At 36.1% G+C, this 21,269-nt stretch overlaps 1 pseudogene; it reads right to left on the bottom strand.

The window, feature by feature from the left end:
• Positions 1-13,136, bottom strand: part of LOC116588828 — a 146,495-nt pseudogene extending 133,359 nt beyond the window's left edge.
• Between the last annotated feature and the right edge of the window lie 8,133 nt (positions 13,137-21,269).

The following is a 21,269-nucleotide window of genomic DNA, read 5'->3' as shown; positions in this document are numbered from 1 at the left end:
TCATATCAAAAAGCAGCAAATGGCATGGACTACATTAAAACTCCTGTGTATATTTTATTGCCATTTTATCTATGATTAAATTAGAATTTATACATGGGGAAAATATAGTAGCTATATAGATCTTAGCACAACCACCACTAACCCACTGGTGCCACTTGTAGATTAGAAAAAAATTAGAATTATATTATTACAACAGAGAGGCCCAGCCTCATTTGTACCACTTAACAAAACACACGGTTCTTATCCATGTGCATATGTGCTTATGTGTGTGATCTCTCACTCACAGTGTAATCCTATACTAATGATGAATTCCTAATGCAGGATGATGGTTTTTTCTCACACAGAGGCACTAGAAACAAATATTTGTTCACAGTTAATTTTTCTGTTAAACTCCCAAATTGGCTACTTTCACCCTGTGAAATTACTCTATAGGTTAAAAGTATATCAATATTTACATATCTTCCTTTAATGCTAGCATGGTAGACTTTATGAATAAGAGCCATCAATATTTATATCTACTGTTAGTAAAGTCATATTATTATCAATTATGGTTATTGAAATTGCAATTATGCTCTTTTCATATAGTTAGGTGCAAATTTCTTGAAAATTATAAATAAATTCAAGATGGTCACAAAAAATCCAAAAAGGCATTTATCCAATAAAGGATGAAAGCATCTATAACTACAGAGAAAAAAAGATTGGTCGCAGTCCAGAAAATGCTCCTTTGCTGACACAAGTCCACAATCTCTTATCTTAAATTCCTGGAGCCAGGATGTGTTTTAGAAATCAGAATTTGAGGGATTTTAGAAAGGTGATACAGTACATATATACCGCATCATGTAACATCACCTGGGGAGCCTAGAGCAGCACCCTACAATAAAATGTTTAATATATCCTAAGCTAAACTTATAAATGTTCATTCTGTGTAGGTTAATTAATAACTACATGCTTTTGTGTCAGTTCAAATCAGGTTTTCTTGTCAAGTGAGTTCAGATCAGGTCAGGTTTGCTACAAATTAGTCACTTTGGCTTTTTCAGATTGTGGATTTTTGTCTACATATTAAAAAAACATTTAGAAGCATCAGCATGGTCTGGGTACTGTGCTAGATGTTGTACCTAAAATTAAATATGACAAAGTCACTTCTCCCAAAAAGTATACACTCTAATTGATGAGACACTTAAGCAAACCAATATTTACATGTTTGCATTGGATGATAAGGAAAAAAAGAAAAAGAGCATCTAGATGACACTGAGAATCAGGGAAAGTTCTTAAAGAAGTTTCCATCTCTAATCTAATAAGAAATATTTTTCAGGAATAAACATATATAAATATTTTAAACACTTCCAGAAAAACTGTACTTCCATACTTGTTTTAGAAACAAAGCCATAAACAGTACATAATTCTAAACCCCCAAAATTCTCCATTGGTAAACTTTTACCAGATTATGCCACCATAAGAAACAACTTCTATATTTCTATGGTTTACAACAAAAATTGTTTATTTCTTATTCATGTTACATATATATTGCTCTATGTATCTTCTTTGTTCTGGGGTATAGGCTGAAGGATCAGTCATTACCTGGGATATTGCTACTCTTAGAGCAGAGGGAAGAGAATAATGGCATTACTGGGGCACTTGGGTGGCTCAGTCAATTAACCATCGGTCTCTTGATTTTTGGCTCAGGTCGTGATCTCAGGATTGAAAGATAGAGCCCCGTGTTGGACTCTGCCCTCTGGGACTCTAGGAAGTCTGCTTGGGATGCTGTCTCTCCTTCTGCCCCTCTCCAGCTCTGTCTCCTTCTCTCTCTCTCTCTCTCACATAAATAAATCTTTAAAAAGAAGAAGAAGAAGAATGGCAATGGCTCTCAGTGAATCTGCCCAGAACTGGAACATGACATTGCTATTCATATTTAATTGGACAAAGGAAGCTACATGGTAAAACCTGATAAGCATAATCTTCCCACAGGGATGGCTCATAGTAGTGCCCCATAAGGAGCAGACAGGTAATTTGGACATTAATACACTTGGTTTCTTTATTCTATGGTCTATGTCCTTCTTTGACAAAGAGATAGGACAAGGTGCCCTATTTCTTTGAGGCAGTAGCAAAGTCTATCTCTATATTTGAACAAGTGGTAATCAACTTTCTCAAGTAGTAAGAGGACCATTCGCATCAAATGAGATATGCATTTCATGTAGAGAAAATGGAAGTCTGGCATGATAGAGATTGATGAATGGATAGAGTATAAGAATGAGGAGCTTTAGAAAATACACTGGTAAATAATAAATAATTGGGCCCTTGGCAATGGGCAGAAAGGTTTACCACCATTGGGTAATAGGTCAACAACAATAACCAAAAAAAAAAAGAAACCATTCAAATATTTCTGAAACAATTCCAATAATTCAACTAAAACCTAAAATATTTCTGCATATAGCTGTTTTGAATATCTTCTTTAAGAAATGAAATGTGCTGCGATCACTTAGAAAAATTAAAGTTAGGGCGCCTGGGTGGCTCAGTGGGTTAAGCCGCTGCCTTCGGCTCAGGTCATGATCTCAGGGTCCTGGGATCGAGTCCTGCATCGGGTTCTCTGCTCCACGGGGAGCCTGCTTCCTCCTCTCTCTCTCTCTGCCTGCCTCTCTGCCTACTTGTGATCTCTCTGTGTCAAATGAATAAATAAAATCTTTAAAAAAAAAAAAAAAAAGAAAAATTAAAGTTAGAAAATTCATACACATATTTGATAACCTAGAAACATTTGTTTATAATCATGTGTCCACAGAATAAGGAGTATAAAATAAAATGCAAATATGTAATATAGAAGATTAATTATCTATTTGAAAAATCAACACATGATCATTTAATGCCATTTTGTCTGTGGAACATACAATGATCTTTGAAAGAAATAGGAACAGTTTTCTAAAAAATAATAAAACTAGTCCATACATTGTTCCCACTTGTGTAAATACAATATCTAATTTTAGTTTTCCTATGATCATAGAATTATAAGAAATTGTAGTGGTCCCAGAAAAGAAGCAGGAAAAAATGATTAATGAAATCAAAATGTCTAAATACAAAATATTACATATTATATAAACTAATATATGTAATAAGTTAAAGGGTTATTAAGCCTGAGGCTATATAGAAAGATTATATTCATGTATTTACGAGGAAGGCTATCTTTAACTTATATTTTTTAAAAAAACTTGTTTCAGAACAGAAATAGAATGGAATTTGATTGAATTAAAATATTTAAGACCATGAGGAAGTATTAGTCATATTCATATATATTTGGCTATAGTAATTTCCAAAAATAATTATTTGACTATTACCTGAGATTAAATAATTAAATAAATTAATTTATGTGATTGTGATTAAATTACTTTATTTCTCTTAATACATGATGAGTAATACCAATTCTGGTCCTTGTTTGCAAACATCAAAAATAACTGACTAATTAAAGCAGAAAAGGAATTTATTATAAGGATACAGTTGCTTCTGGTCAGGATGTATAACATCATGAGACCACTTCTCCCACCCTAACAAAGAGAACAAGGCAGACAAATTATAAAATTATGGATTTTTTTTCCACTAGAGAGCTGAAGATAAAAAGATACATCGTTGGATCAAAGTACCAAAAAGAAATAACCTTCCTTAGGAGAGAAGAAACCCAAATCCATGGCCACAGGAGGAGGAGCAAACTCACTGTAAACATAAGTAAAGGAGAAACTAGCTAAATTTTCAATAAACGCTTTATAGCCTCATGTGGCTGTCACGAAGGGGGTCCCAGGAGAGTGTGCTCAATCACCAATTTTATCAGAGCTTTCACTGAACACATGTATAGCCAACTGAAGGATAGAAGCTGCAGAGAGCAGGGAGATCTTCCTGCACTTGAAGTCTTACAGAGTGCACATGGTGGTGCTCTAACGCCTGCAGACAGGGAAAGAAGATAGAGATTTCCTGAAAAGGTGGATCAAGTACACAGCAACTGAAACCTGGGTGCATGACAGGATAGCTGAGAAACATCATCCTCTAAGTCACACATGGCCCTTACCTGAGTGCAAGGCAGTAGCATGTCAAAAGCTAAGAGCACAGCAACGATGTAGAAATAGAGAAGCTCCAAAAGTCAGAAGCCTGGCTGAAGAGAGCCAAGAGAACACCATGGGAACCAAACAAAATCTAGGTGGCATGGAAAGATGGCTACTGGGCTGTAAGACATAAAGAATTACACTGGTTCTCAGATAAACTAGTCCCAATCCTTCTCATAAAACATTTGAAACCTGTAGTGAACTACTGATCTAACTAAAGCTAGCACAAGCCTCAGAGCCAGTTCAACAACAGATCAGACTGCTCCAGCTTCATTATTTGCAGACTGTCATAGGCATGGCACTTCTTATTTTTCAGTAAATAATATTTACAGTCCTTTTACACACAATTTTTAGCATAAAATTAAAAATTATGTGGTATTTGAAAAAGCAGGGTGATGCCATCCATCAATATAACCAATCAATATAATCAACAGTCAATAGAAGTAAACCCAAATATGATAAAAATGTTGGAATTAGTAAATAAAATTTTTAATATAAATATATATTTTTTAAATTTTTTGATTTATTTATTTGAGAGAGAGAAAGAGCACAGTGGGAGAGGGAGAAGCAGACTCCCTGCTCAGCAGAGAGCCTGAAGCGGGGCTCAATCCCAGGACCCTGGGATCATGACCTGAGCTGAAGGCAGACATTTAACTGACTGAACCACCCAGGCAGCCCTATAAATACATTTTTAAAACTAATGGAAAAAGTGGTCAACATATGGATATAATGCAGAACTTCATTCCAGTAGAGAACAGTAATTAAAAAAAGAGGAAATTTTAGGATTTAAAAATATAATAAGTGTAGATTTATTTTATTTTACAGTAGCCTAAGAAGCCAGAAGAAAGGATATGTGAATTCCAAGTCAAATTAATTAAAATTATCCAAACTAAAATAAAAGGAGAAAAAAAATTTTTTAAAAACTGAGAAAAGCATCCAAAACCTGTGCTCAAATGTACATGTACTAGATTCCAAGTAGAAGAGGAAGAAAATGTAGCCAAAGAAATATTTGAGGAGATGAATGTCAAGAGAAGTCCAAATTAATGAAAGATAAAATCCACAAATCCCAGACTCAAAAAAAAAAATGTAGTGGATGTCAAATAGGATAAATATATAGTCAAACATCTGAAAACCAAAGATAGAGATAAAAGCAGATTCCTTCACTCTTACTCCCACTCCCACACACAAACACATGCTACATTCAGGGAAAAAAGCAAGAATACTGATGGCAGACTTCTCATTAGAATCAAGGAAAGGTATAATGACAATGGCATGACATCTTTAAAATGCTGAAGGAAAAAGATAGGCAGTTTCATGAGAGCGTAGTGCAAATTATTTACATAAGTACTAGGACTCCTCTATTTTATTGGTTCTATAATCATCTTTCTCAAGCTTCACCAGCCAAGCCCTGTACTTGGTTATCTAGGATTTAATATACCATGTAGCATATCCATCCCAATGATATCTTTAAAAATTCTACAGACTGCTCAAATCACATTTCAATTTTTGAGGTTAAATTTAAGTTTAAAGTAATTAAATAAGCATTCATTCAATAGAAACAAGTCACAGAGTTACCACCTAAATAAATAAAATGTATATTTAATTTGCTTCAGTAAAAAAAATAAAAATAGAATTCCATTACTGATATATAGCTTGTTTTCAGTTGTTGTAAGAATTCATAAGGGTGGTTATGTGGAAATTACTTTCATAAATATGAGGCTTTTTTTTTCTTTTTTCCTTTGACATACATGAATTAGAACAGTAGAAAATCATACATCCTCAAGCTAAAATCACACATAAGTATTCCCCCTTGCGAGAGGTGTGAGATGGTAGCTAACCCTCCAGCACTGTACTAGTTTAGTTAACACTAGCTACAGTAACAGATAAACCATCAAATCTTAGTGGTGCAACAAAAGTTTATTTCTCACTCACCTACCAGTCCATGTAAACATTTCTAGTCTGATAGAGACCCAGAAACTCAGCCTCCTTTCATTTTGTGGTTCTTCAACATATGACGTTCAGAGTTCATCTGGAAACCAAAAAGAGAACCAAAAAGGTTGTATGAGGCAATCAAACCTAATCTAAAGAAAAATGGTTTATCACTTCTTTTGTTTCTTTAGTCACTAGGCAATAAGCTAATAGTGCGCATTAATCACTAGGGTTCTAAAATTAGACATTTTGGATAAATTGAAAAACTATTCATGATTACTGGTAGCATAATTCATGAGTAAGTTTACTCTTTGTTCATGTAATTGCCTCTGACATTTTGCCTTGATGAAAAACATACAGCTCTACTAAGTAACAGATTTTATCTTTCTCTCATCATTTTCAAATGCATAAGAATTAAGATTCTCTATTAAAATTAATTTTTATGGTGTTCTATGAAAATGGTTCTTTTCTGCTGATTCTAAAGATATTCTTTACTTTAACAATTCCATTTGAAATTTATGGCTCAAAATGTGATGTATCCCATGCCCAATGTAACTTGAATTTATTTCATCATATAGTGGCTTCATCCCAGTTACTCAGGTAACTTCATTTGGACTGAATGCTTATGATTTTAATTACAAAGTAAACAGATACCATGATATCATCACACAAAAATATATAATGGAGATATGTGGTCAAGATAGTACCATGGTTTGTGTTCTGACATACCCCTTTGCTCCAAATACATGTTATTAGTATTTTTTAAAAAGTTTTTTTAAAGAAAGCCAGAAAGTGACACCTAGGTTTAAAAATATGATAAACAAGTCTGTGGTTCAGAAATAGGATAAATACAAAGAGGTGAGCAGGAATAAGCTATAGGCCTGGGGATTTCCTAGTTTAGAAGCACGCAACATTAAGTAGGAGTTTGCTTCTTAATGGTATCAGGGATTTGAACTAGGCATCAAATGGCAATGGTGGGTCTGCCTTCTTCTCTGATAAAGAAGGCTCAAAACACAATACTACTGATCTTTACCTGTAGCTAAGGGTTATAGCAAGCTATGAATCTGGAGAGTCTGAAAGAAGGGAAAACTTTGTGACAAGACATACCCCTTGTTGGATAACTGGATCCATAAGATTTCCACAGTTACCAAGAAGGAGGAGGAAAATATCATCAACTGAAACTAATATCCTAAGACCAATTTCTGTACTGCAGTGCTGAGACCAATGGCAGGAGTCACAAAAGATATAAGGAAGGGGAGACACTGGAAGAGAGAAAGGATAAGAACATAATTAATAAACAAAAACATTTTCACTCAAAATTAGCCTGTAATCCAAAGTTCTAGAATATATGAAGAAATACAATTCTAAGAAAGATAGCCCTCCAGATGAAATTAGTATTATAAAACAGTCTAACAAAGACTTCTAATAAAAAGTATGTTTAAGATGATCCAAAGAAAAAAATAAATAAACACCTGTCACTCACTTAAAGCAGGAGTCTGCAAACTAACTTTTGTAAAGTGCCAGGTAGTAAATATTTTTTAGCTTTACTGGTCAAATCTCCTGCTATAGCAGAAAAGCAGACATACATAATACATAAATGAATGGATTTAACTATTTCAATAAAATTTATTTACATAAAAATAACAGTGAACCAGATAATGACTATGAAACATAGTTGCATATACCTCATTTAAATAAATATGAAATTATTCAAAAATGGGTAGAAATGTAATAGGAATTGGTATGTATGCAAAAGAAATAAACTAGAAATCTTGAAATTAAAAAATATGATCATTGATATAAAACAATGTTCGAAAAGAAGAATTGATAAATAGCTTTTTAAAACAAAGCAAAAAAAATTACGTATTTAAAACTCATTAAGGTCTTTGCAAAATTTGGGTAAAAAAATTAAAATATTACATAAATTTTAAACTTTTTAAGGAAATAAGCATAATTAAGTAGGAATAGTAAAAACATTTAATAATAATCATTAAAATAATAATAAATGTTTTATAGCTTCCAACCCAGCAGAGAAGGATAAAGGTTAAAGAGTCAATTGGACCATATACAAACATCCTATTCTATCTAGACACATGAAAGCACTGCATTTCCCTTCCCATTTGAAATCAGATATGTCCAAGTAACTTCTTTTGGTCAATGACATGGGAGTGGGAGTGGCCTATGTCACTTGTAGATGACAGCTTAAGAGCTAAGTGGATGTTTGGCATATTTTCCTTTCTCTGCTTCTCTTAGGAAGCATGTATTGAGGTGGAGCCTGCATCAGTTTGGGTTTCTGAGTGACTAAATAAGTCAACACACAATGACCATGTAGAATGAGTTGAGAAATAACCTTGATTTGAAACCACCAAAAATTTAGGCTTTGTTATTCTAGTATTCCAGTATCCCAAGCTTTTCCTGACAGGTAGCCTCTAGCTCTTAAATTGAAACCATGAAATGGGAAAATTAAAGATGAAGAAAGAAGGCTGGCAAACAGAAAATAATGCAATCATAAATATATTATAAATCACAATAAAGGTAAATAGATTAAATCTGTCCATTAAAAGATTTGTTGGAATAGATTAAAAATTATATGCTTTTTAAAGATACACTTTAAAAGCACACACAATCACAGCATACTAGTTCAAGTTTTCCAAGAAAGACACTAAGACAGTATTAAATGTGCAGGAAATTTTTTGGAGAAAATGTCTGTGAGGACAAAAGGAAAAGGTGGGAACAAAGTAGGAGCCTTCTGACTGTGATGTAGGTCTGAACCCTATGAAGGACAGAGGAAAGGAAGGATGGAGTAGGAAGAGTCTTGAACTGAGCAGTTCCAGTAAATTTTTTGACACTCTAATCTGGAGTCCTTGAGTCAAAGTCACCTGGTTGAGGAATCTATGTATCCCAGAAATGGGCCTGCATTAGTTATCTTGATATGCTCAGTCTTTGACTGAGGAAAGTGTTGCCTCATCATGATTATGGTATTGAATTCAGAAGACCAGAGAAGCCAGGGCACCTGCTTCCTGATCAGGAAATCTGAGATATGCATTTTTATGGCTACTTCAGGCAGACAGTTATATATAAAGTGATGAGAAATTCCTATTAAGCTAAACCTAAAACAAAAGAAAGCAGCATAAGAATAGTTATATCAGACAAAATAGCAGCTAAAAGCATTTAAAGGAATAAAGTAAGTAAGAATAAAAAGTCTGTGGTGGCTTTGTACTTGTCAATCCAGCTAAATTGGAACTAGGCTTCCCAAAATTCCCTTCCTTGTATATTTCCAGATTACAGTTGACCTCAGTAGAAATTTGCATAACAGTTGGAACTCAGAAGTTAAGTAATAGCTACTTTTGTGCTCTGCAGCTCAGCTGTTGCAGTGCCTGGCAGTGCCCAGAGCTCCTCTGACTCCTGCTGGGTCTCCTCCTGAGGGTTCTTCAACTACTATGTCTTTATACACAGTTCTGTGGCCAAAGGCCGCTAGCTTCTCCTACATGTCACCTGCATCACCAAACATCAAGGCCAAGCCAGTGAAATACAAACATGGGTTCCAGTTTGTTCACTAGGTTTCCAGCTTGTCCTCCCTGTTCTGTATTTTTCTTGCTCTTCCAACTTCATGTCCACTTTTCCTTCTTAGATGTTCTCTTGTTGCCATCATGTCCAGCATCAGATAAGAGCCACACCAGTGTAAATAACCCAGAAACAACCTGAAGACTGGCAGAAGGGACCCTTCACATCTAATAGAGATGAGGTCACATCAAAGAGGGTAAGAAGGGCAGAGATACTATCAGGAGCTAAAGAGACCCATGGGATGGCCACAGAAGGAAGGGATGCTGTGGGTCCAGAGAGGGGAAGGAAAACAGATCCTGGGCCATGGGGACCTGGCACAGGGAAGATGATGAATCCCTATAACATTTCACTTTGAAAACCAGAGGGGCATAATTTCCAGAGTTCTTACAATCAATGGGGTTTTAACACCTGGAACTTTAAAAATCAGCAGGCTTTGTTCTGGGGACCCTGGAGGACAAGAGTAAACTGAGTCTGTGCCCTTAAAGAGAGAGCACAACAAATAGCCCTGCTGAGATATAGCAGAGAAGCAGCAGTTTGAAAATCACATGGTGTATATAGTAAGGAAATTTATTTACTAATCTCAGAGCATGTGTTGGAGGGGTAGGGATAGTAGAGAGACTTCTCCAGGAACAAAGGAGGTGGTGGGCATCAATTCTCTCCCCCAACTCCCCTACCCTTGACACAAGGAGACCTGTAAGAACCAGCACAGTGTCAACACTCTCAAACTAACTTGCTAAAACCCTGCACCCCACCCCCGCATCCTCCTGCAGGCCTGCCCCCTCCAATATGCCCTTGGTTAGAGCCATCCAAACTGGTATCACAAGGCTGGCAGTGTGCAGACAGCCTCAACAAGTACGAGACCACTCCAAAGTGACTTCTGCCCTGGTGAGAGGGGAAGAGAACCACACACACCATTCCAACTGCAGCCCCAGCAGCAGGCTGGAAACAAACATCAATTCTGACTGTAGGCCCCACCCACCAACAAAAGCTTCTCAGGGTACAAGACAGAGAAAGTACCCTGAAGTTCATTGTTATTTCATCTCTGGCAAATGCCTGGTCTGACTTAACTCAAGTGCAAGGTGGCCCCAGACTGGGGCCCACTAACAACGCAGGAACCAAATTCTGCCCACAACAGGTGAAGAGAGCCACTGCGGATGAGTGAACAACAGGCAAAAAACCTCAGCCACAACAGTAGGGTACATGCAACACACATAGAAGAGACTACTGAAGTGCCATGTTCTGGTGAATAGGGGACATTACAATGCGGGGCACTACATGACCTCTTCTTCCTAAAGCCACTACTTTCAAGAACAGATGACATAGCTGGTTTTCAAAACACAGAGAAACATACAAAGACAGAGAAAATGAGGAGACATGTGAATATGTCCCAGATAAAAGAATGGGGAAAAAATCAAAGTAAGAGACCTAAATAAAATGAAGATATGTAATACACCTGATGGAGAATTTAAACTAGTGGTCATAAAGATACTCACTGGACTTGAGAAAAGAGTGGAGGACTTCAGTGAGTCCCTTAACAAAGAGAAAGAAAGCATAAAAAAGAACCAATCAGAAATGAAGAATTCAACAACTGAAATTAAAAATAAACTAGATGGAGGGATGCCTGGGTGGCTCAGTCAGTTAAGCTTCTGACTCTTGGTTTCAGCCCAGGTCATGATCTCATGGAACATGAGATCAAGCCCTAAGTCAGGTCTTGCAATCAGCTTGGAGTCTGCTTGAGATTCTCTGTCTCTGCTTCCCCCTGCCCTCTCTCTCTTGAATAAATAAATAAAATATTTTTAAAAAATTAGAAAATTAAACTAGATGGAATAAAACTAGAAGAAGGAAAAGAATGGGTCAGTGACCTGGAGAGAGTAATGGAAAGCAATCAAGCTTAAGAGGACAGAGAAAAAAAACAATAAAAAATTAAAATGGGCTTAGGCAATCAGCAACATCATTAAGCATAATAACATTCACATTATAGGGATCCCAAAGGAAGAGAGAGAAGAGGGGACAGAAAAAAGTATTTGAAGAAATAATAGATGAAACTTCCCAAGTTTGGTGAAGAAAACAGAAGTCCAGATCAGGAAGGCACAGAGAGGCCCCAACAAAATCAACCCAAGAAGGTCCACCCCAAGGCACACAGTAATTAAAATGGCAAAAAGTAGTAATAAGGAGAGAATTTTAAAAGCCAGACAACCAAAAGAAATAAAAGGCATCTAAATTTGTAGAGAAGCAAACCATTTACTATGTGCAGATGACATGAATGTCTACATAGAAAACTCTAAAGACCTCATCAAAAAACTACTAGAACAAATAAATGAACTCAGTAATGTCACAGGATATAAAATCAATACATAATAATCCACTGAATTTCTATACACTAATATGAAGTCACAGAAAGAGGAATTAGGAAATCAATCCCATTTACAATGACATCAAAGGTAATAAAATACCTAGTAATAAATTAACCCAAGGAGGTGAAAGACCTATACTCTGAACACCATAAAACACTGATGAAAGAAATTAAAGAAGACACCAAGAAATGGAAAGACATTCCAAGCTCATGGACTGGAAGGACAAACATTGCTAAAATATCCATACTACCTAAAACAATCTACAGATTAAATGCAATCCCACCAAGATACAAACATAATTTTTCGTATAACTAGAAAAAATAATTTTAAAATTTGTATGGAATCACAAAAGACTCCAAATAGCCAAAGTAGTCTTGAAAAACAACAAAACTGGGGGTACTACAATCCCAGGTTTCATTATTTAGATATATACACACACACACACACTATAGAGCTATCATAGTCAAAACAGTACTGGCACAAAAATGGACACATAGGTCAATGGCATAGAATAGAGATAGAGATCCCAGAAATAAACCCATAATTACAAAAATTTCATACATATATCTATATGATATATATGTGATCTATATGATATATATGACATGAGATATATATAGATATCTACAGATATGCATATATATATAAAAAACTTTAAAAAGTCAAGATGAAATGGAAAACCACAATAAGGAAAGGAAGTTTATAGAAATTGGATTATTAATAGCTATATTATTATAAGATTTCACAAAGGACCTAAGCCCAGATGACTCTTAAGGCAACCTTGATTCCAAAGAAAAAAATTATTATTGCTTTATATAAACTGCTCCAGAGAACCACAAGAACAACAACTACAAAGCAACAATCAATACCATAAAGAAACATATGAGAAAAGTAATCTCACATATAAATGTAAAAATACTAAATAAAATATAAGGAAGTGTAATTATACTATTATAAAAAAATATGCCAGGAACAAGGAAAGTTTACCCTAGGTGTCAAGATGGTTCAACATCAGAAAATCTGTTAGTTATAGACTTACAGTAACAAGTAAAGGGAACAATTATACAATCATATAAGTAGATGCTGAAAATATAAATAAGTTGCTAAAAATTACATTTACAATAAAACATTTTAGTAAACTCAAAAGATAAGGCTATGTCCTTACCTTGATAAAGAATATCTATGAAGGGGCACCCTGGGTGGCTTAGTAGGTTAAGCATCTGTCTTCAGCTCATGTCATGATCCCAGGTTCCTGGAATTGAGTCCCACATGGGGATCCTTGCTCAGAGGGAAGCCTGCTTCTACCTCTCCCACTCGCCCTGCTTGAGCTTGCTCTCTTTCTCTCTGTCAAATAAATAAATAAAACCTTTTTTAAAAAAGCAATATCTATGAAAAATCTAAAGTAAGTGTTATCCTTAAATGTGAAACTTTGGAGCATTATTTTAAATCAGAAATAAGATAAATATGATCACCACCACCATTTTATTTAAGATTTTATTGGTAGTCTTAATCACTGTGATAAATAAAAGAAATAAATTATGTAAGATTTAGAAAGACATAACTATCTTTATTTGCAGATGACCTAGTTGCATGTACATGTACAAATAACTTAAAATACCGGCAAGTCAAGAAAGTTTGTTGGTTGTGAGATTAGCATTCAAAATAAATTGCAGCTGAATACCATAACAATAACCACTAAAAAAAAATATAAAAGAAAACCAGATTCTATTCAAAATAGCATCAAAACCTATAGATGTTAAGGTTCCGCCTAACAAAATGTAGGTAAGACTCAAGTGTATGAAGTTTCAATTTCCCCCAAATTCATCTAAAAATCTGACGTGATTACAGCCAAAATTCTAGCACATTTTTAAGGAGTTTGACATAGTTCTAAAATGTATTTGGAAAATTAAACAGCCAGGAATAGCTACTATAATTCTGAAGATGAGCATCAGACAGAGACTTGTCCCATCAGATAGAACTTTCTATATTTATTGTGATTAAGACAGTGATGTAGAAGGCCAAGAATAGGCAAACTAACAAAAGATACAGAACACAAAAATCAGAAATAGACCCGGACATCTATTAAAAATGAATATTCAATATAAGAATCATTACATATTAGTAAAACAATGAATTATCCAATAAATGGTACAAGGATGACAGGTTTTCCTTATGGGAGAAAAATCAGATATCTACTCCTACCACACACAAAAATAAATTTCAGATCTGGAAAGGCAAGATGATAGAGGAGTAGGAGATTGAAGTATCATTAGGTCCCAGGAATTCAGCTAAATAGTTATCAAACCATTCTGAACAACTACAGACTCAACAGAAGATAGAAGAGAAGTAGAGCAGCAATTCTAGGAACAGAAAATCGACCACTTTTGGGAAGGTAGGACATGCAGAGAAGTGAGTCTGAAGCAATGGGAAGATAAACTGCTGGGGAAGGGGCTGGCTCCCGCCAAGCAGTGGAGCAGCAGAGCACAAAATTGGAAATTTTAGAAGTCTGTTTCACTGACAGATGTTCCTCCAGAGGCTAAGCGGGAGTGGAGCCCTCATGGGGACAGGGTGCTCAGGACCCAAGGGGTCAGAGAAATACTGGAGGTGTCTGAGTATGGCAGAGTTGCCAGGTATCAGAGTGGGGAAGCTGGCTACAGAGACAGAGATGAGGTGGGGGCTCTCAGCTTGGAGTTACCTTAAACCGTGATCCAAGGCACAGTCGGACTCCTGCTCTTTGAGCAGGGACCCCCACAAGTGGCAAGATCCAGAGAGACACCACCCCTTCCTCCTCCGGGAGAAGTGGCGTGACAGCACACAGCAGGAATCTGTACAGTTTGCAGACTCCAAATGGGGCCATGCACCATAGATAGAAACACTCAGTCACAGGCCAGGTGACCACAGAGTGCAGCCAGAGACCAGGAAGATGGGAAGGATTGACTGCTTTTCTCCGAGGCACACTAAGGAGTGGGCCCCAAGCTCTCGGCTCCTCTAGACCAGAGATTGGGAGGCCGCCATTTTCATTCTCGTCCTCCAGAGCTCTACAGAAAGCATTGAGGAAACAAACACTACTGAGAACAAACCGAGCAGATTATTTAGCCTGGCCCATGGCAAGGGCAGTGAAATTCCGCCTCGGGCAAAGACATTTGAGAATCACTGCAGGCCACTCCTCCAGAAGATCAGCAAGAACATCTAGCCAAGACCAAGTTTACCAATCAACAAGAACTGCGGAACTCCAGAGCTAGGGGAAAGCAACACACAGAATTCATGGCTTTTTCCCCATGATCCTTTAGTCTTACAAAGTTAAATATTTTAATTTTTTTTCTTATTCTATGTTTTGTGACTTCTCCTCTTTCCTCTTTTAACCTTTTTTTAACTATTTCATCTTATCAATAACTTTTTTTTTTAATCTTTTCAAATTTTCATTGTTATAGTCATATTTTATCCCTTCATGTATTTAACCTTATTTTTTGTATATATAGTGGTTTTTTTCTTTAAAATTTTGGGATATGATTTCTTCTAATAGAACAACATATACCCTAAATCAAGCTCCACCCTGATCACATTCTCTCCTCTTTTTTTTCTTTCTCCAAACAACTTATCTTATCAATTCATTTTTTAGAATCTTTTTTTAAATTTTCATCTTTACAGTCATATTCCATCCCTTCATCATGTTTACCCTTATTTTTGAAAATATATATGTTTTTATTTCTTTAAAATTTTGGAAGGTAATTTCTTCTAAGAGACCGGAATACATCCAAAATCAAGTGTGTGGCTCAGTTCTATTCACCAAATACACATATAGATATAGATATAGATATAGATATAGATATGTATATATAGAGATAAATAGATATAGATGTAGATATGGATATCTATATCTATCTATTTATCTCTATATATACATATTTCTTTTTTATTTTTTTAATTTTTTAAATTTTTTCCCCCTTTCTTCTCCACCCAGTTTCAGGTCTCTGATTTGGTTAGCGTATATTTTTCTGGGGTCTTTGCCACCCTTTAAGTATTTTATTCTCTCATTCATATATTCTTATCTGGATAAAAATGACAAGGCAGAAAAACTCACCACAAAAAGAGAATAAGAGGCAGTACCAAGGGCTAGGGACCTAATCAATATGGATATTGATAATACATCAGAACTCGAGTTCAGAATGACGATTATCAAAGTGCTAGCTGGGCTCAAAAAAGGCATAGAAGCTATTAAAGAATCCCTCTCTGGAGAAATAAAATCCCTTTCTGGAGAAATAAAAGAACTAAAATTTAACCAAGCTGCAATCAAAAAAGCTATTAATGAGGTGCAATTAAAATGGAGGCTCTTACTGATAGGATAAACGAGGCAGAAGAGAGAATTAGTAATATAGAAGACCAAATGACAGAGAATAAAGAACCTGAGCAAAAGAGAGTCAAACAACTACTGAACCACAAGGGGAGAATTTGAGAGATAAGTGATACCATAAGATGAAACAATATTAGTGATAAGTATATTGGAGCAAATTATAGCAGAGAATTTCCCTAATATGTAAAGGGAACAAGCATTAAAATCCAGATGGCACAGAGAACCCCCATCAATATCAATAAAATAGGTCCACATCCCATCATCTAATAGTAAAACTTACTATCTTAGAGACAAAGATAAAATCCTGAAAGTGGCTGGGGACAAGAGGTCTATAACATACAATGATAGAAATATTAGACTGGCAGCAGACTTATCCACAGAGCCCTGGCAGGCCGGAAAGGACTGGCATGATATATTCAGAATATTAAATGAAAAAATATGCATCCAAGAATACTATATCCAGCTAGGCTGTCATTGAAAATAAAAGGAGAGATAAAAAGCTTCCCGGACAAACTAAAATTAGAAGAATTTGCAAACACCAAACCAGCCCTACAGGAAATATTAAAAGGGGTCCTCTAAGCAAAGAGAGACTCTAAAAGTAGTAGACCAGAAAGGAACAGAGACTATATAGAGTAACAGACACCTTACAGGCAATACAATGGCACTAAATTAATATCCTTCAATAGTTATCCTGAATGTAAATGGGCTAAATTGCCCCAATCAAAAGACACAGGGTATCAGAATGGATAAAAAAAAACCAAGAGCCATCAATATGCTATCTGCAAGAAACTCATTTTAGACCCAAAGTCACTTCCAGATTTAAGGTGAGGGGGTGGGAAACTATTTACCATGCTAATGGACATCAAAGAAAGTTGGAATGACAATCCTTACATTAGATAAATTAGATTTTAAGCCAAAGACTATAATAAGAGGAAGGACACTATCATACTTAAAGGGTCTGTCCAACAAGAAGATCTAATAACTTTAAATATCTATGCCCCTAACATCAGAGCACCCAATTACACAAACCAATTAATAACAAAATCAAAGAAACATGTCAACAATAATACAATAATACTAGGGGACTTTAACACCCACCTCGCTGAAATAGATCATCTAAGCAAAAGATTAACAAGGAAATAACCGCTTTAAAAAACACACTGGACCAGATAGACATCACAGATATATTTAGAACATTCCATTCCAAAGCAACAGAATACACATTCCCTCTAGAGCATACGGAATATTCTCAAGAATAGATCACATCCCAGGTCACAAATCAGGTCTCAACCAGTACCAAAAGACTGGGATCACTCCCAGCACATTTTCAGACCACAATGCTTTGAAACTAGATCTCAATCACAAGAGGAATGTTAGAAAGAACTCAAATACATGGAGGCTAAAGAGCATCCTACTAAAGAAAAACTGGGCCAACCAGGAAATTAAAGAATTGAAAAAATTCATGGAAACAAATAAAAATGGAAACACAACTGTTCAAAATCTTTGGGACACAACAAAGGCAGTCCTGGGAGGAAAGTATATGGCAATACAAACCTTTCTCAAGAAACAAAAAAGGTCTCAAGTAATCAACCTAACCCTACACCTAAAGGAACTGGAGAAAGAACAACAAAGAAAGCCTAAACCCAGCAGGAGAAGAAAAATAATCAAGATCAGAGCAGAACTCAATGAAATAGAAACCAAAAGAACAGTAGAACAAATCAACGAAACTAGGAGCTGGTTCTTTGACAGAATTAATAAGACTGATAAACCCTTGGCCAGACTTACCAAAAAGAAAAGAGAAATGACCCTAATTAATAAAATCATGAGTGAAAGAGGAGAGATCAAAACCAACACCCAAGAAATACAAACAATTAGAAGAACATATTATGAGCAACTATACACCAGCAAATTGGACAATATGGAAGAAATGGATGCATTTCTAGAGACATATAAACTACCACAACTGAACCAGGATGAAATAGAAAAACCTGAACAGACCCATAACCAGTAAGGAGATTGAAGCAGTCATCAAAAATCTCCCAACAAATAAGAGTCCAGGGGCCAGACAGCATCCCAGGGAAATTCAACCAAACATTTAAAGAAGAATTAATACCTATTCTCCTAAAACCATTCCAAAAAATAGAAATGGAAGAGAAACTCCCAAACTCATTTTATGAGGCCAGCAGCACCTTGATCCCAAAGCCAGACAAGGATCCCATCAAAAAAGAATTACAGACCAATATCCTTGATGAACACAGATGCAAAAATTCTCACCAAAATATTAGCCATGGGGATCCAACAGTACATTAAAAGGATTATTCACCATGACCAAGTGGAATTTATTCCAGGGCTGCAAGGTTGGTTCAACATCCACAAATCAATCAATCAATGTGATACAATACATTAATAAAAGAAAGAACAAGAACCATATTATACTCTCAATAGATGCTGAAAAAGCATTTGACAAAGTACAGCATCCCTTCCTGATCAAAACTCTTCAAAGTGTAGGGATACAGGGCACATACCTCAATATCATCAAAGCCATCTATGAAAAACCCACTGCAAATATCATTCTCAATGGAGAAAAACTGAGAGCTTGGGGCACCCAGGTGGCTCAGCTGGTTAAGCAGCTGCCTTCGGCTCAGGTCATGATTCCAGGGTCCTGGGATCGAGCCCCACATCGGGCTCCCTGCTCAGCGGAGAGCCTGCTTCTCTCTCTCCCCCTCTCCCTGACACTCTGCTTACTTGAGCTCTCTCTCTAACTCTCTGTCAAATAAATAAAATATTAAAAAAAAAACAATTGAGAGCTTTCCCACAAGGTCAGGAACACAGAGGGATGTCCATTATCACCACTGCTATTCAACACAGTACTAGAAACTATAGCATCAGCAGACAACAAAAATTAAAAGCATCCAAATCAGGAAAAAAGTCAAAATCTTACTCTTTGTAGATGATATGATACTTTATGTGGAAAACCTGAAAGACTCCTCTCCAAAAGTGCTAGAACGTATACAGAAATTCAGTAAATTGTCAGGATATAAAATCAATGCACAGTAATCAGTTGCATTTCGATACAGCAACAGCAAGACAGAAGAAAGAGAAATTAAGGAGTCAATCCCTTTTACAATTGCACCTAAAACTGTAAGATACCCAGGAATAAACATAACCAAAGAGGCAAAGGACCTGTGCTCAGAAAACTGCAGTACTCATGAAAGAAACTGAGGAAGACACAAAGAAATGGAAAAACATTCCATGCCCATGATTGGAAGAACAAATATTGTGAAAATGTCTATGCTACTCAAAGCAATCTACACATTTAATGCAATCCCTATCAAAATACCATCAAAGTTTTTCAAATAAATGGAATAAATAATCCTAAAGTTTATATGGAATCAGAAAAGATCCCAAAGAGCCAGAGGAATGTTGAAAAGAAAGTCAAAGTTGGTGGCATCACAATTCCAGACTTCAAGCTCTATCACAAAGCTATAATCATCAAGACAGTATGGTACTGGCACAAAAACAGGCACATAGATCAATGGAACAGAATAGAGAGCCCAGAGATGGAACCTCAACTCTATGGTCAACTAATCTTCAATGAAGCAGGAAAGAATGTCCAATGGAAAAAAGACAGTCTCTTCAACAAATGGTGTTGGAAAATTTGGACAGCCACATGCAGAAGAGTGAAACTAGACCATTTCCTTACACACAAAAATAGACTCAAAATGGCTGAAAGACCTCAATGAGAAAGGAATCCATAAAAATCTCTGAGGAGAACACAGGCAGCAACCTCTTCAACATCAGCCACAGCAACTTCTTCCTAGAAACATCACCAAAGGCAAGGGAAGCAAGGGCAAAAATGAACTATTGGGACTTCATCAAGGTCAAAATCTTTTGCACAGCAAAGGAAACAGTCAACAAAACCAAAAGACAACTGAAAGAATGGGAGAAGATATCTGCAAATGATTTATCAGATAAACGGCTAGTATCCAAAATCTATACAGAACTATCTAACTCAACACTCAAAAAACAAATAATTCAATCAAGAAATGGGCAGAAGATATGAACAGACATTTCTGCAAAGAAGACATCCAAACAGCCAACAGACACATGAAAAAGTGCTCCACATCCCTCAGCATCAGGGAAATACAAATCAAAATCACAGTGAGATACCACCTTGCACCAGTCAGAATGGCTAAAACTAACGAGTCAGGAAACAGCAGATGTTGGCAAGGATGTGGAGAAAGGGGAACCCTCCTACACTTTGTGGGAATGCAAGCTGGTGAAGCCACTCTGGAAAACAGCATGGAGTTGAAAATAGAGCTACCCTATTACCCAGCAATCTCACTACTGGGTATTTACCCTAAAGATACAAATGTAGTGATCCAAAGGGGCACAGGCACCCGAATGTTTATAGTAGCTATGTCCACAATATCCAAACTATGGAAAGAACCTAGATGTCCATCAACAAATGAATGGGTAAAGAAGATGTGGTATGTATATGATGGAATACTATGCAGCCATCAAAAAATGAAATCTTGCCATTTGCAATGATGTGGATAGAACTAGAGGGTATTATGCTGAGTGAAATAAGTCAATCAGAGAAAGGCAACTATATGATCTCTCTAATATGAGGAATTTGAGAGGCAAGGCAGGGGATTGGAGGGGATAGGGAGGGAAAAATGAAACAAAATGGGTTTGAGAGGGAGACAAACCATAAGAGACTCTTAATTTCACAAAACAAACTGAGGTTTGCTGGGGGGGCAGGGGGTAGGGATAGAGTGGTTAGGTTATGGACATTGGGGAGGGTATGTGTTATGGTGCATACTATGAAATGTGTAAGCCTGATGATTCACAGACCTGTACCCCTTGGGCAAATAATACATTATATGATAATAAAAATAATTTTAAAAAATAAATAAATAAACTTCAAGTTTAATAAATGCCTAAAAGTGAAAACTATAATTTTTAGAATAAAAACATGTAAAAAAAGAA

Source organism: Mustela erminea, chromosome 4, assembly GCF_009829155.1.
Source record: "Mustela erminea isolate mMusErm1 chromosome 4, mMusErm1.Pri, whole genome shotgun sequence".
Lineage (NCBI taxonomy): Eukaryota > Metazoa > Chordata > Mammalia > Carnivora > Mustelidae > Mustela > Mustela erminea.
Note: the sequence above shows the minus strand (reverse complement) of the source record. Positions and strands in the feature narration are given on the sequence as shown.